The following is a 12,895-nucleotide window of genomic DNA, read 5'->3' on the forward strand; positions in this document are numbered from 1 at the left end:
TGCCCCCAGAAAAGGGGGGATTTGGTCAATGGCACCTATACTGTCACTGCGACCCTTGTTCCTGTCAAAGTCAAGGTTTGGGTTTCAAATTCAGTGGAGAGCAGATTGCAGTGGTTTTCTTTAATTGTCAAAGCTGACTTTTAGAAAAGGAGCCAGTGTTTTTAAAGCCTATTTATAGGTCTTGGCTACCTGAAGAGTGTTACCTTATCCTTTGAAATGCATCAGACAGCTTCAGATATCTCTGCCTTTTAAGTGGGTTAGGTAGCTGGCAGTGCCTTGAAAACGACTGGTAATGATAATAATAACAAATTTGTTTCTTGCCAGTCTTCGTAGGAAGACTTCATAGGAACTCAGAAACATCTGCTGATCTATTTCTTTCTTTCTTTTTTTTTTTTTAAAGATTTTATTTATTATTTATTTGACAGAGAGAGATCGCAAGTAGGCAGAGAGGCAGGCAGAGAGAGAGGAAGGGAAGCAGGCTCCCTGCTGAGCAGAGAGCCCGATGCGGGACTTGATCCCAGGACCCTGAGATCATGACCTGAGCCGAAGGCAGCGGCTTAACACACTGAGCCACCCAGGCGCCCCTCTTTTTTTTTTTTTTTTTTTTTTAAAGATTTTATTTGTTTACTTGACAGAGATCACAAGCAGGCTGAGAGGCAGCCAGAGAGAGGAGAGAGAGGAGGAAGCAGGCCCCCGAACAAGCAGAGAGCCCAACACCCGGCTCAATCCCAGGATCCCGGGACCACGACCAGAGCCGAAGGCAGAGGCCTTAACCCACTGAGCCACCCAGGCACCCTACTGATCTATTTCTATTACCTCTCTGGTGGATAGTTACTAGAGTCCTGACCTCAGGTGTGTCCTCTGGCTGGAGGCCTTTGTTAATTTACTTTCCCTTTAGGCCAGATGTCTGTAACAGGGTGGAGTTTTCATCTTTTACATAAAAATCTTAACTATGGTGAATATTTGAACCTACTAATTACCTTTTTGCGTAGGTGGATAAAAGTGCTAAGGAAGGGCTGCCTGGGTGGCTCAGTCAATGAAGCATCTGCCTTCAGCTCAGGTCATGAACTCAGGGTCCTCTGATCGAGCCCCATCAGGCTCCCTGCTCAGTTGGAAGTCTGCTTCTCCCTCTCCCTCTGCTTCTTCCCTTGCCTGTGTGCATTTTCTCGTTCTCTCTCTCTCTCTCTCTGTGTCAAATCAATCAATCAGTCGATCAATCTTTAAAAAAAAAGTGCTAGGAAATGGCTGAATTCTTTGAGGGTAGTTACTCCTAGTACTGATATGGTAGAAGCTTCTGACTTGCGTCAGAGTGTCTGTGGCTTGGTGGCTTTGATCAGGGTGAGGGTGGCGGTTACCATACTAGCTAGCTAATTGCGGGGCCAGAGTATGCTAAGTTGAATACAGTAAAATGTAGACAGAGTTTTTGTTTGGGTGTGTAACTAATTTTGCTGGTTTAGCTTTCTAAATTTTCTTCTTACATTATTTTAAACCAGTAATAGAAATTTATGATTAGGGGTGCCAGGTGGCTCAGTCAGGTAAACTGCCTTTGGCTCGGGTGATGATCCCAGAGCTCCCTGCTCAGTGGGGAGCCTGCTTCTCCCATTCCCTCTGCCCTTCCCACCCTGCTGTGCTCTGTCTCTCTCCCCAAAAATAAATAAAATCTTTTTTTTTAAAAGAAGTATATGATTAGAAATGTGAAAGATGTAGATGAAGTAAATTATAAAATACTTGACAGCTTCAAATTCCTCTGATATTTTAAGTAAGGTAAGTGCCTTGAATAAGTAACGAAACGTACACTGATCTAGGATGGAGATGACCCAGATGGAATGGTCAGCCCTGCCCACATTAATTTATTTATTAAGTACCACTCTAATCAAAATACCAGAATAGTTGTCTTTTGAGATTTGACAAAGTAATTGTAAAGTTGGAACATGGAAGAGTAAATAGGCAAGGATTCTGGGATGCCTGGGTGGCTCAGTCATTAAGCGGCTGCCTTCGACTCAGGTCATGATCCCAGTGTCCTGGGATCGAGTCCCGCATCGAGTCCCGCATCGGGCTCCTTGCTCAGCAGGGAGCCCGCTTCTCCCTCTGCCTGCCACTCTGTCTACCTGTGCTCACTCTCTCTCTCTCTCTCTCTCTCTGACAAATAAATAAATAAATAAATAAAATCTAAAAAAAAAAAAAAAAGGCAAGGATTCTAACATTTTAAAAAAATGATGGGGATCAACCTAAACTAGATAGTAAAGTATATTACAAATGTATTAACACTGATTATTAAATCAGTGTTATGCTAGCATAGGATTAGACATGAATCATCAGTGACACAAGGCCCCAGAACAGACCCTAGTGTATATTATAATTTAATATATGTTAATGGAAGTTTCATAAAATAGTTGAGCAAGGTGAGACAATCAGATAGCTAATTAGGGTGAGCTGTATAAAGAAGTAAATTGATTTTTTTCCCCTAGATGAATTAGAGTTAAATGTAAAAAGTGTAACCCTTAAAAACACATTCACAAAACACCAAAAGAAATAGGATGTTCAGGAATAGTCCCAAATACATATATGAGAACGTAGTGTAGGATAAAGATGGTATTTTAATCCCAGCAGGGGAAAGTTGGATTATTTAATAAATAAGTAGGAACCATTGACTAAAGCAGGATCCCCTTAACACATATTACAGCAAAATAAATTCCAGTGGACCTAAGACTTGACTATAAACTGTGGAGCTGTGAGAGCACTGGAGCTGTGAAAACTGGAACACTTTTCACAGTTTGGGCATAGGAAAAGCCTTTTTAAAGTACGGACAAAAAAGTAAAAACATTAAAGAAAAGACTTTAAATTTTTTGACTACATTAATGAGAAGTTCCTACTAAAAATAACAACAAAAGCCCACGATCCATACAAAAAGTAGAGTAGAGCAAAAACCAAAGCAAGGCACACCATAAATGGTCAAGGCCGAGTTAGACCATCAAAGATATGCCCAATAACTCTGTCGTATGTGTTGCAGACATTCCTAGCACATTAAGAGCTCTCACGCAACACAAAACAAGGAAAAGATAGGTGGATAACTAACATACAAGTTCCAATGGCTAATAAGCATAAAAAGATAATAAGTGGGAACCAAAAAATCAACTGATTTTTTTGCTTGTTGGCTTCACAAACATTAATAATAACTAATGTAAGTACTGGTTTGGGGAAATAGGCACTAATCATTGCTGTTGGATCTGTAAATTAGTATAAGCTTTGATTCTTTGTAATAAAATTATAAATATATATATACACCCTCCAACTCAGCTTTTGAGTTTCTAGGTATTTATCTCACAGAAACAGTCATGTAATTGCACAAAAATGTAAGTAGCAGGATGTTCATCACAGCATTGTTTATAATAGTAAAAAACAGAAACAACATGTGTCCGTTAGTGTAAATGAATGTCTATTTATGAAGAAAAAGTTAAGAAGATTGTGATAAATATATACAGCCAATAAAAATTATATAAAACTATATTTATTGGCATAATAAGATACCTGTAACATAAATGAAAATGGGTTATAAAATAGAATTAATGATCCAACATATTTAAATATTTTGTTTATTCATATGTGTAAGTATATATATATATATACACGAATATATGTATATTACAAGGGTTTAAGGACCAACTACAAAGTTAGGGATAATAGTCCACAAGACTGTCCTCACTTGTAACACTAGCTTGTAAATTAGAGGAATTTCCGAAAGCATCCTCATGTTGAACAATTCTCTAGAAGGACTCAGGGAACTCACTGAAAACTTAAAGACTTCATTATGGGTTTATTACAGGAAAAAGCCTTTAATTGAATCAGCCAAGGGAAGGGGTGCATAAGGCAGAGTTGAAGAGGCATTCAGTGCCGTCCTTCTGCTGGCATTACCTCCTTCCCACCACACTGTGTGACAACGCACATGGAGCCTTGCCAGTCAGGAAAGCTCACCTGAGTCTTTGGTGTTCGAGGTTTTTATGGGGCTTGATCACATACTGCCTGTGTGGCCACCTTCTGGTCCCCAGCGCCTCCTGGAGATCTGGCTAATATCTTTAGTTATCAGTTCCTCTGGAGATTGCAACTGATACTGTGTGGTCCAAAACCCCTATAGTGAATCAGATTGTTAGAGTCTCCTGAGACCAAAGCCCCCAGGCAAACAAAGATACTCCAGTCAGGCAGGACATTCCAGGGGCAAAGAGGTCACCTCCCAGGAGCCAAGGGCAAAGGGCAGACTCTCTTTGGATAAGGTTATTTCATTTCTTCACTACACAATATTGTCACCAAAATTCAGATAATGGTTATTTCTAGGTAGTGGAATTACAGGGAGCTTTGCTTTATTGTACTATTTTGTGTCGTTTGAGTTTTCCTTCAGTGTGGGTGTATAATTTAGAATCAATAAGACTAAAAATAACTTTTTAAAGGGAGATTAATGGAAACAGTCTCATGGGGTAGACGGGCGGGCGGCGAAGCAATAAAAGAAATGATAAAGGAAGACCAGTAGACATGACTGCACACATGTAAAATCTACTTAATTCGAAGATATGTTATATCAAGAAGTAAAACTCCAAAACTTAAGGGAAACATTTGTAGAAACATCACAAATTAATATTATGGCATTACTAAAATAAAATAGCAAGAGAAAAACAGCGTACGTTTTAATGGATAGTGAAAACTGAAGATTTGTAGTCTAGTTATCAATCAGATGCAGGGTTGTTGTCCCAGTGGCAAGATTGTGCTTACAGCTGTGGAGGATGCCGCCCTGGAGAAGGACTGGGGATTCCTTGTGCTATTTTTGCAACTTTCCGTGAGTCTATAATTATTTCAAAAAAAAAAGTTTTTTAGGGGGCGCCTGGCTGGCTCAATGGGTTAATAAGCCTCTGCCTTCGGCTCAGGTCATAATCTCAGGGTCCTGGGATTGAGCCCCACATCAGGCTCTCTGCTCAGCAGGGAGCCTGCTTCCCTCTCGACTGTCTGCGTCTCTGCCTACTTGTGATCTCTGTCTGTCAAATAAATAAGTAAAATCTTTTTTAAAAAAAAAAGTTTTTTAAAAGGCAAAGGGCACAGACAGCTCAATACTGCAAGAGAGACATATGGCTAATGCACAGATTTTTTTTTTTTAAGTATAAAATTTATTAACAAATGATGCAACCTGAAGTGTCATAGCATTTTTTCTTGTTTTTAGTCTGGTCCCATTCCCGGTCCAAAGGAGTCTGAACACCCTGACAAATAAAACAGATGAATCTGGCTTTAAATGGTTCCCTGCCCAGCATACCTGCTCCTGCCTGAAAGTCCAGTTATGGCTAGAATTTGGAAACTCCGGGCTTTAAAACTCAGCAACATGCCCCAGAACTGACTGCTGTTCAGCCTGCGTGCCCCAGCATTGGCTGGTGCTCCCTCTGTCCTGTAATTCTTCCAGTGAGGTGGACATTGACACCATTTTATATAGAAGCTGGGGCTCGGACAGCTCATATCCCTTGTTCAGAAATGGAAACTCTTCTCCTTTCCCTGTTGTCTTAGAAGTGGTACAAGCTTGGCGGTGTCTGTCCCCTTATGGAAGGCCAGGACGCAGGAGGGATTGCTTCCAGCAAGGACACACGTCACCAGCATTCGCAGGGTGAATGAGAGATCACCACTGCAGCTTCTCTGATTTTGCCTGGTGTCAACTCCTTCAAGTTGCTTTAATTTTTGAAGGTTATAGAAATGATTCCTCCTTGGGTGCCTGGGTGGCTCAGTCGGTTAAGTGTCTGCCTTGGGCTAAGGTCATGATCCCAGGGTCTTGGGATTGAGCCCCATATCGGGCTCCCTGTTCAGCGGGGAGTCTGCTTCTCCCTCTGCCTGCTGCTCCCCCTGCTTGTACTCTTTGTCAAATAAATAAAATCTTTAAAAAAAAAAAAAGAAATGATTACTCCCTGTTTTTTACACAAAACAGACAGGCCCTCACAAACATGCTCACACATGAGGGCAAATGCACACCTAGACACTAGCACACACATGTACACAAGTGTGCTTTCTCACACACATAGTCACACATGCAGACCACACACCTATACACACACACACACCCATATAAATCACACACCCACACACCACATACATCAGCATATGTACACACATGCACACGACACACACTCGCTTACCTTGTCAGTAGGACAGACCTGGGGACAAGGACCTCAGGAAGGTGTGTTCCTGCCTTGCTGTCATTGCCCTCAGAATCTGCTTCTCCAACAGGACTTTCTTTGAATATAAGAAAGTAAAATAGACACCAAGCAACCCCCGAGGAGGATGAGTTGCGGGGGCAGGAGGGAGGACCCATGTTTAGGCGTGAGAGCAGGGCCTGACAGCCTCACGAGTTTCCTCTGGGAGGAGGCTCTGCTCGGGCAGGAGGCCCAGGGCGGAGGCCCACAGCTCTGGCGATTCCGTTAAACACACTGCCCTCCTCCTGCCGTGCCTCTCGCTGTGCCTGCTCCCCACGTCTTGGCTCCTCAATGAACCTTTGTCCGTCTGGAGCCTGTTAGTTTTGGCTCCTAGCTGCCTGTGGAACCAGGCCCAGATCCAGAAAAGCCAATAGAGACCGCTCTTTTGAAGAAAAAGAGAATCCTGGAAGAGAGGCCAGTCTGAGCATTATTAATCCACTCACTCATTAAAGAAACCACTTAATAAGCATTATCCTCATATTTGGGTCTAGTTCACAAAATTGACTTGCACATGAATTTTATATCTGTTCATGTGATTAATTGCCTTCCCCAATTAACCCGAAGCTCTCTTATAAGGTCTTGAACTGTACCTGGTCTTTTTGCCTTACTTATTTTGAAAAAAAAAAAATAATAATAATAATAATAACCTGTATTGTATTTCAGCAGTATGAAACAGTTAACAGCGAAAACTAAGTCTCCAACTGAACCCCTTCATTCTCCAATTTAGCTCTCTAAAGGGAAATCACTGTTTCCCTGTTCCCTGTTTCTCCTGCATCTCTCTGAGATTGGCTGACAAACTGTCTCTTCTCCCTCTCGGCCCAGCCTGTGTGTCTTGTGTGCGTAGCTTCCTGTTACAAATACCTACGGTAGCCACGCCGTCCATCTTGCCCCTCAGTGTCCTCCTCGCTTCGTATAGCTTGTGGCTCTACCTGCGTCTCAGTGCATAAAATGTGTGCTATTGTGCAGTTGCCCCATGGTGTCCCTCTCTGTGGGTACGACACAGTTTTCAAACCAGTTCCCTCTGAGGAGTGTGTAAGTTATTTCCAGCTTTGGCTGCCACATCAGTGCTTCTGTTTGATGTCTTTCCATATGTGTCCTCATTTATTTATTTATTTATTTATTTGACAGACAGAGATCAGAAATAGGCAGAGAGGCAGGCAGAAGTGGCGGGGGGGGGGGGGGGGGGAAGCAGGCTTCCTGCCTAGCAGAGAGCCTGACTCAGGGCTCGATCCCTGGACCCTGAGACCATGACCAGAGCCAAAGGCAGAGGCTTAACCCACTGAGCCACCCAGGCACCCCTCCATGTGTGTCCTTGTGCACGTGTGCACATGAATCGGTTCCTAACAGTGGGATTGTGAGTCAAAGGAATGTGCATTGAGGATGTTGACAGACAGTCGTCTGCTTGCCCCCCCAACAAAGTTGGTTTTGCCCATCATTGGGTCCCCAGGGCCAGCTTACTGATCAGCCCTCTTTTCCCTGCCAGAGTGCCGCACGGTTTGGGAACTGAAACAGAGCAGTTGGTCCGCAGCAGCACTATTCGTAACAGCCAAAAGGTGAAACGACAAATGCCCATCTGCGAGTGCAAGGATAAGAACGCGTGGTCTGTCCCTCCAGCGGGATGGGATTGCGCTGTGGAAAGCAGCGAAGGACCAGCCCTTGTTACAACGTGGATGGCCCTTGAAACTAGTGTGCCTAGTGAACAAAGCCACATGCAAACCACATATTTAATCATTCTGTTTATATGAAGTGTCCAGAAGAAACAAACCAGAGAGACAAAGTAGATTAGTGGCTGCCAGGGCATGGGGAGGAGGAGATGGGGAGTGACTGCTCCATGGGTACAGGCTTCCTTTTGGGATGATGAAAACTGTTGTGAACCTAGGTAGCCCCGATGGGCACATAGCATTGCAGATTGCTTAAAGCCACTGAATCATCTGCTTTAAAATGGTTCAAATGGTAAGTTTTATGTTATATATACTTGATCACAATAAAAAAGAGTTAAAAAATGGTAGCCAGAATGTTACCTTTATTGTTTTTTTTTTTTTTTAAAGATTTATTTATTTATTTATTTGACAGAGAGAAGGATCACAAGTAGGCAGAGAGGCAGGCAGAGAAAGAGGGGGAAGCGGGCTCCCTGCTGAGCAGAGAGCCCAATGCGAGGCTCAGGACCCTGAGATCATGAGCTGAGCCGAAGGCAGCGGCTTAAGCCACTGAGCCACCCAGGGGCCCCAGAATGTTACCTTTATTGTTGATCAGGCTGAGGGTATGGCTTACAAGTGAACCGCAGACTGCCTTTCCAGGCGTCTCTGGCAGTCCTGGACTAGGACAGGCCCCATCCCCCACCCCAGGCTCTGCAGGAGCAGAGCAGGACAAATGGCAGCTTGCTCCCAAGAGGAGAGGCAGGGACGGGCCGGACCGCCCACTCACGGGCCGGGACCGCCCACTCCGGTTCCTCCTCCTACACTCCCTGCTGACATAACCCACGCTGCTAGGCTGGGTGGGAATAAAGGAGAGGCAGGGCTAGGGATGACTTGCTATTGGGTGTCCAGGAAGCATTTTGAGGAATGGGGAAGAAATATTGCCCCATAACAAGCAAGGATGGTTCAGTGAACAAATGAATGGGGCCCCCCACTCTTCTGGGACCTGTGGCGACAGATCCTAGAGCCCTCTGCCTGCTTTCTTTGGAGAGAATGGTCCGACTGGGAGTTAGGAGCTAATCCTACCTGGGACGGACAGAAGACAGAAGTCCCCTCTTGGGTCCACCTACCCCCAGTTCTTCTTAATTTCAGCTCCTGTTTGTGTAAAGCTTGCACTTTAATTTCCATTCCAAAGCAGTCTCTTGCCAGACCTCTGAAGAATTCAGTTTGCTAGTCCATCCAACAACAGTCTTTTTTTTTTTTTTTTTTTTTTTAAGATTTATTTATGTATTTGAGGTGGGGAGGGGCAGAGGGGGAGAGAGAGGATCTCAAGCAAACTCCCTACTGAGCACGGAGCCAGCCCCATGCCGGGCTCCATCCATGACCCTGAGCCAGAACCAAGAGTCAGCTACTCAATCAACTGGGCCCCTCCAGGCACCCCCCCCCACCACCACCACCAGTTCTGAGAGACCTTTGTTGTACTCTGAATTACCTGTTTCAGGCGGTGAGCCTGTCTTCCAGGAGAGTGTCCGTGACCGGGCAGCGGGAAGATTTTTCATTATGGAGAAGGTTAACAGTCACTTAGTAGCTCCATATTTAGAAGCGCCTCCCATGTGCCAGGCATTGTGATGGGATGAATCAGCCCTAGACCTTGGCCTTCCTGTAGTCTGGGGAGAATCCGGGGTCATTATTCTGCCAGGGAAGCCCATGGAGGGCAGTTTGGGGAGGTGAGGCCGGAAGAGGGCTTTGTTTATTGAGGCGAAGCCAGTGGTCTTAAATATTTTTTGTCATGTGTTTCTGGTTACTCTTTAAAGAAGGAATGTGGTGGGGCATCTGGTTCGCTCAGTCAGTTGAGCATCTGGCTTGATTTTGGCCCATGTCGTGATCTCAGGATTATGAGATCAAGCCCTAGTATTGGGCTCCGTGCTGGGCACCTGCTTAAGATTCTCTCTCCCCCTCCCTATATGCCCCCTCCCCTCCAAAAGGAAGGAAAGTAGCATACTCTTGAGTTAGACCAAGAAGGACTCCATCAGCCATTTCTGGAGGATGAGTGAAGCTGGGGCAGGGTTGGGGGAGCAGAAATCTGACTGCAAATGCTTTCTGGGGCCACTGCTCTGGAGAGCGCTGCCAAAGGAGCTACGAGTCCCTTTTACAAGTGTGTAGAGCAACCCATCCCCAGTGTGTTCCCTGGGAAACTAGACTTTGGGTGCCCCCCCATGATAAGGGTCCCAGTCCAGGTTTGGTCTGTGGATATCTGCATAAGGAATGTCTCCTCTTCCCTCCTTGAAGATTGATGATGACATCAGCGGACCAAAGGCTCTGAGAGGCCCATCGGTGAGGAGACTTAAAGAAATTTACCCCCCATTTTCCTAAAAATGTGTCTATGGAGTCCTTTTTTCTCTGTAGTACTTCGATATATAGAACTGTTTGTGCTGCTTTTTCAGACCTTGTCTTGAAATTTCTATGGGCCAGGGGTGGTCAGTCACCATAAAAAAACATCCTAGACACTGCTCTTTCACTGTCTCTAGTTCTGTGGGCAGCTTAGGTTTGGGTTTTGGACTCACTTCTTCGTGCTGGTTGAGCACCACCTGTTGACTGTTGAGATATTACAGAAACCTGGGACGACAGTCGGACAGCAGTTGGACGTTCTGGATTCCTGCGTATTTGTGCTGAGGTTTGGCCAAATTTGATGTAAACATCAAGGAAAAGTGAACCATTTGAGCAGGCAAGGAGGAAGAACAGGAGAAGCCCACACTGCCCCCTGTCCAGTTTGGTTTCTAGCTCGCAGAGTTGGAGCTCCCTTTGTATCTTCCCCTCTTCACTTTACAAAATCGAAGCTGCCGGCGTGATCTGATGTCTCTGAGGAGATGGTCTTGTGTGCACGTTAGCCACTTTTTCTTAACAAGCAGGGATGAGAGTTGGTCTGTAGTTAAGCACAATGGTTGGTTCTTACAGAGCACTGCGGGACACCAAAGATTTGTCTCTTCCCTGGACTCCTCATTCGCATGGCGTCCCTTCTGCTTCTGTCGTCTGCGGTCATCTGTGTAGCAGCAAACACCCTGGAAGGATTCCACACAGAGAGTGACCTTTGAATCCTGGCTTCAGCATGAGAAAGCTGTCAATTACGGAAAAAGTGTCTTTTCTCTCTTTAAGGAAATTAAAAAACAGAGACACAGTTTTCCATTTTGTTTTGTTTCTGGGAACCACCTGCCTAGCTAGATACCAAGTTGCTGGAAGGTCTTACAGAAGAGGGGAGAGAGGGTTGGTTTTGCCAAGTTGTGGAACCTAATCTACTCTGCCGTGTGCTCTGCTCTCCAGCCTGGTGTCAAGTGTCCCACACGTGCGCTACACCCCCCACAGCCCCCCCCACCACAGGAGCTCTAGACTGGGTGTGTGGTTTGCTCACCCCAGGGCCACCACAGGCTTGCAGAAGAGCAGCAGGGGCCATTCCCTGGCTGAGGTTAAGCCTGTCTCCTTATCTTCTAGGTGGTAGCTGAGATGTCACCTCCTCCAGAAAGCCTCCCCTGACTATTCAGGCTGGGTTGGTTATGCAACTCTGTGCTCCCACAGCCCTCTGCTCTTCTTTGTGGCCCCTCAGCACAGGGGCGGGGCCTCACGTGCCCCATCTGTTCCTTTCCTCCATTTGTAGCGCTTGTCCTTTGTCGAATGCATGAGTGAGGGTCTCTGCCTTCCAAGCTCTGAGACAAGGCTGCCCTCTGTCCTGGTCTTTGTTCACTAGTATCAAGGGTGGGCCTGTGGGTGTCACTTTTTTCCTCCCCTGGAGGAGAAAGAGCCACATGACAGTGGAGGCAAACACAAAGAACTTTTCAAGTCAGATGATGTTAAAACTCAGGCCTTTCAGTAGTAACTTAAGTCCAAATAGTTGAGATGGCTATGTATAATGTATTTTGCGGTAAGGTTTGCCAGTTATATGTGTCTAAGTGTATATATATATGTACACGATCCTTATCAAAACGCTCAGGAGGAAATGGCATTATCCTGAGTTTACCCAGGAACTGGGTGTCAGACAAGTTACCTGACCGCAAAGCTGCCTGGTGCACACGCGATGCAGCAGAGGCTTGAGGCCTAGCCACTGGCTGCTGAGGCTGAGGGCGAACAGACCACTTGGAGGTGGCTTAGGAGTACCTTCGGACTGAGCAGAAGTGGCAAAGAAGGTGTCTGACGGGTTGGAAATGTCCAACCCTTTGAGCTGAGACTGTTGCTCGGTCTGTCCCTCAGACTCTGTGAGGACATCCCGAGACGTTTTCTCTCTGGGACTCCCAGCCTTCTGCCCCGTGTGAGCCAAACCCCGGCTCGCTGGGATAGGTGCAAGAGGCACGAGGTCTTTGCCAGGTGCCCAGCCAGGGGCTTTGCTTTTAAGCCTAGTTCTCGGGTTCATACAGGGCTTATGGCTTGGGGGCTGTCTTTGGAGACCAGTTGCTGTTCCTCGCGAGGTCTTTCTGAGTGGGTTTGCAGAAGAGGCAGGGCTGTGGCTCACAGCCAGGTGGAACCACCAGAACCCACTAGGGTACAGACTGAAGATCTTGCCTTGTCCATCTCAAGCCTTCTGGAAAAAGGAGCCCAGTGTCAGCTGCCCTGCCCAAAGGTTGGCTTCTGACACAGCACGTGGCAAACTAGACTGTCTGAGAAGCCCCTGCCACTGGGGAGTGACTCGCCTGCGGGTGGCTGGGGTTCAAGGGCTCCATAGCTCATCCAGAGAAGAATTATTCCCAGATCCTGCTATGTGCCGGGGTCTGTGCTAGGCACTTGGGGGATGACACCTAACAGGTCCTCCCCTCGGTGAGCTGCCGGGCACTACATGCAGCTGTGGGTGTGGGTACTGCCCTGTGGGGGGCGGCTGAGTGCCACCTTTGAATTTGAGTGGTCCTCCGGGAACCCTGAAGGAGTCCATCAGCAGCCTGGAGGAGGCCAGTGCCAGCACGGAGGAGATGCTGTTGGAGGGGGGGCAGAAGGAGGCCCGTGAGGAGTGAGGACCATGGGTGCACAGGACTGGAGGCAGGAGAGGGTCCCACAGGCTCAAAGGCC

The 12,895-nt window shown here is 46.3% G+C and overlaps 1 protein-coding gene across 4 annotated transcripts in view; it reads left to right on the top strand.

Annotated features, from left to right (window-relative positions):
• The window catches only part of MLXIP (MLX interacting protein), a 59,762-nt gene that overhangs the window by 29,265 nt on the left and 17,602 nt on the right, over positions 1-12,895 (top strand). Inside the window, exon 2 of one of the 4 annotated variants that reach the window (XM_059140875.1) lies at positions 7,699-8,168. The exons of the other annotated variants lie outside the window; for them this stretch is intronic. The gene's annotated coding sequence lies outside the window, so the exon portion shown is untranslated. The remainder of the gene's footprint in view (positions 1-7,698; positions 8,169-12,895) is intronic. 4 annotated transcript variants of the gene reach the window in all.

Source organism: Mustela lutreola, chromosome 11, assembly GCF_030435805.1.
Source record: "Mustela lutreola isolate mMusLut2 chromosome 11, mMusLut2.pri, whole genome shotgun sequence".
Taxonomy (NCBI): Eukaryota; Metazoa; Chordata; class Mammalia; order Carnivora; family Mustelidae; genus Mustela; species Mustela lutreola.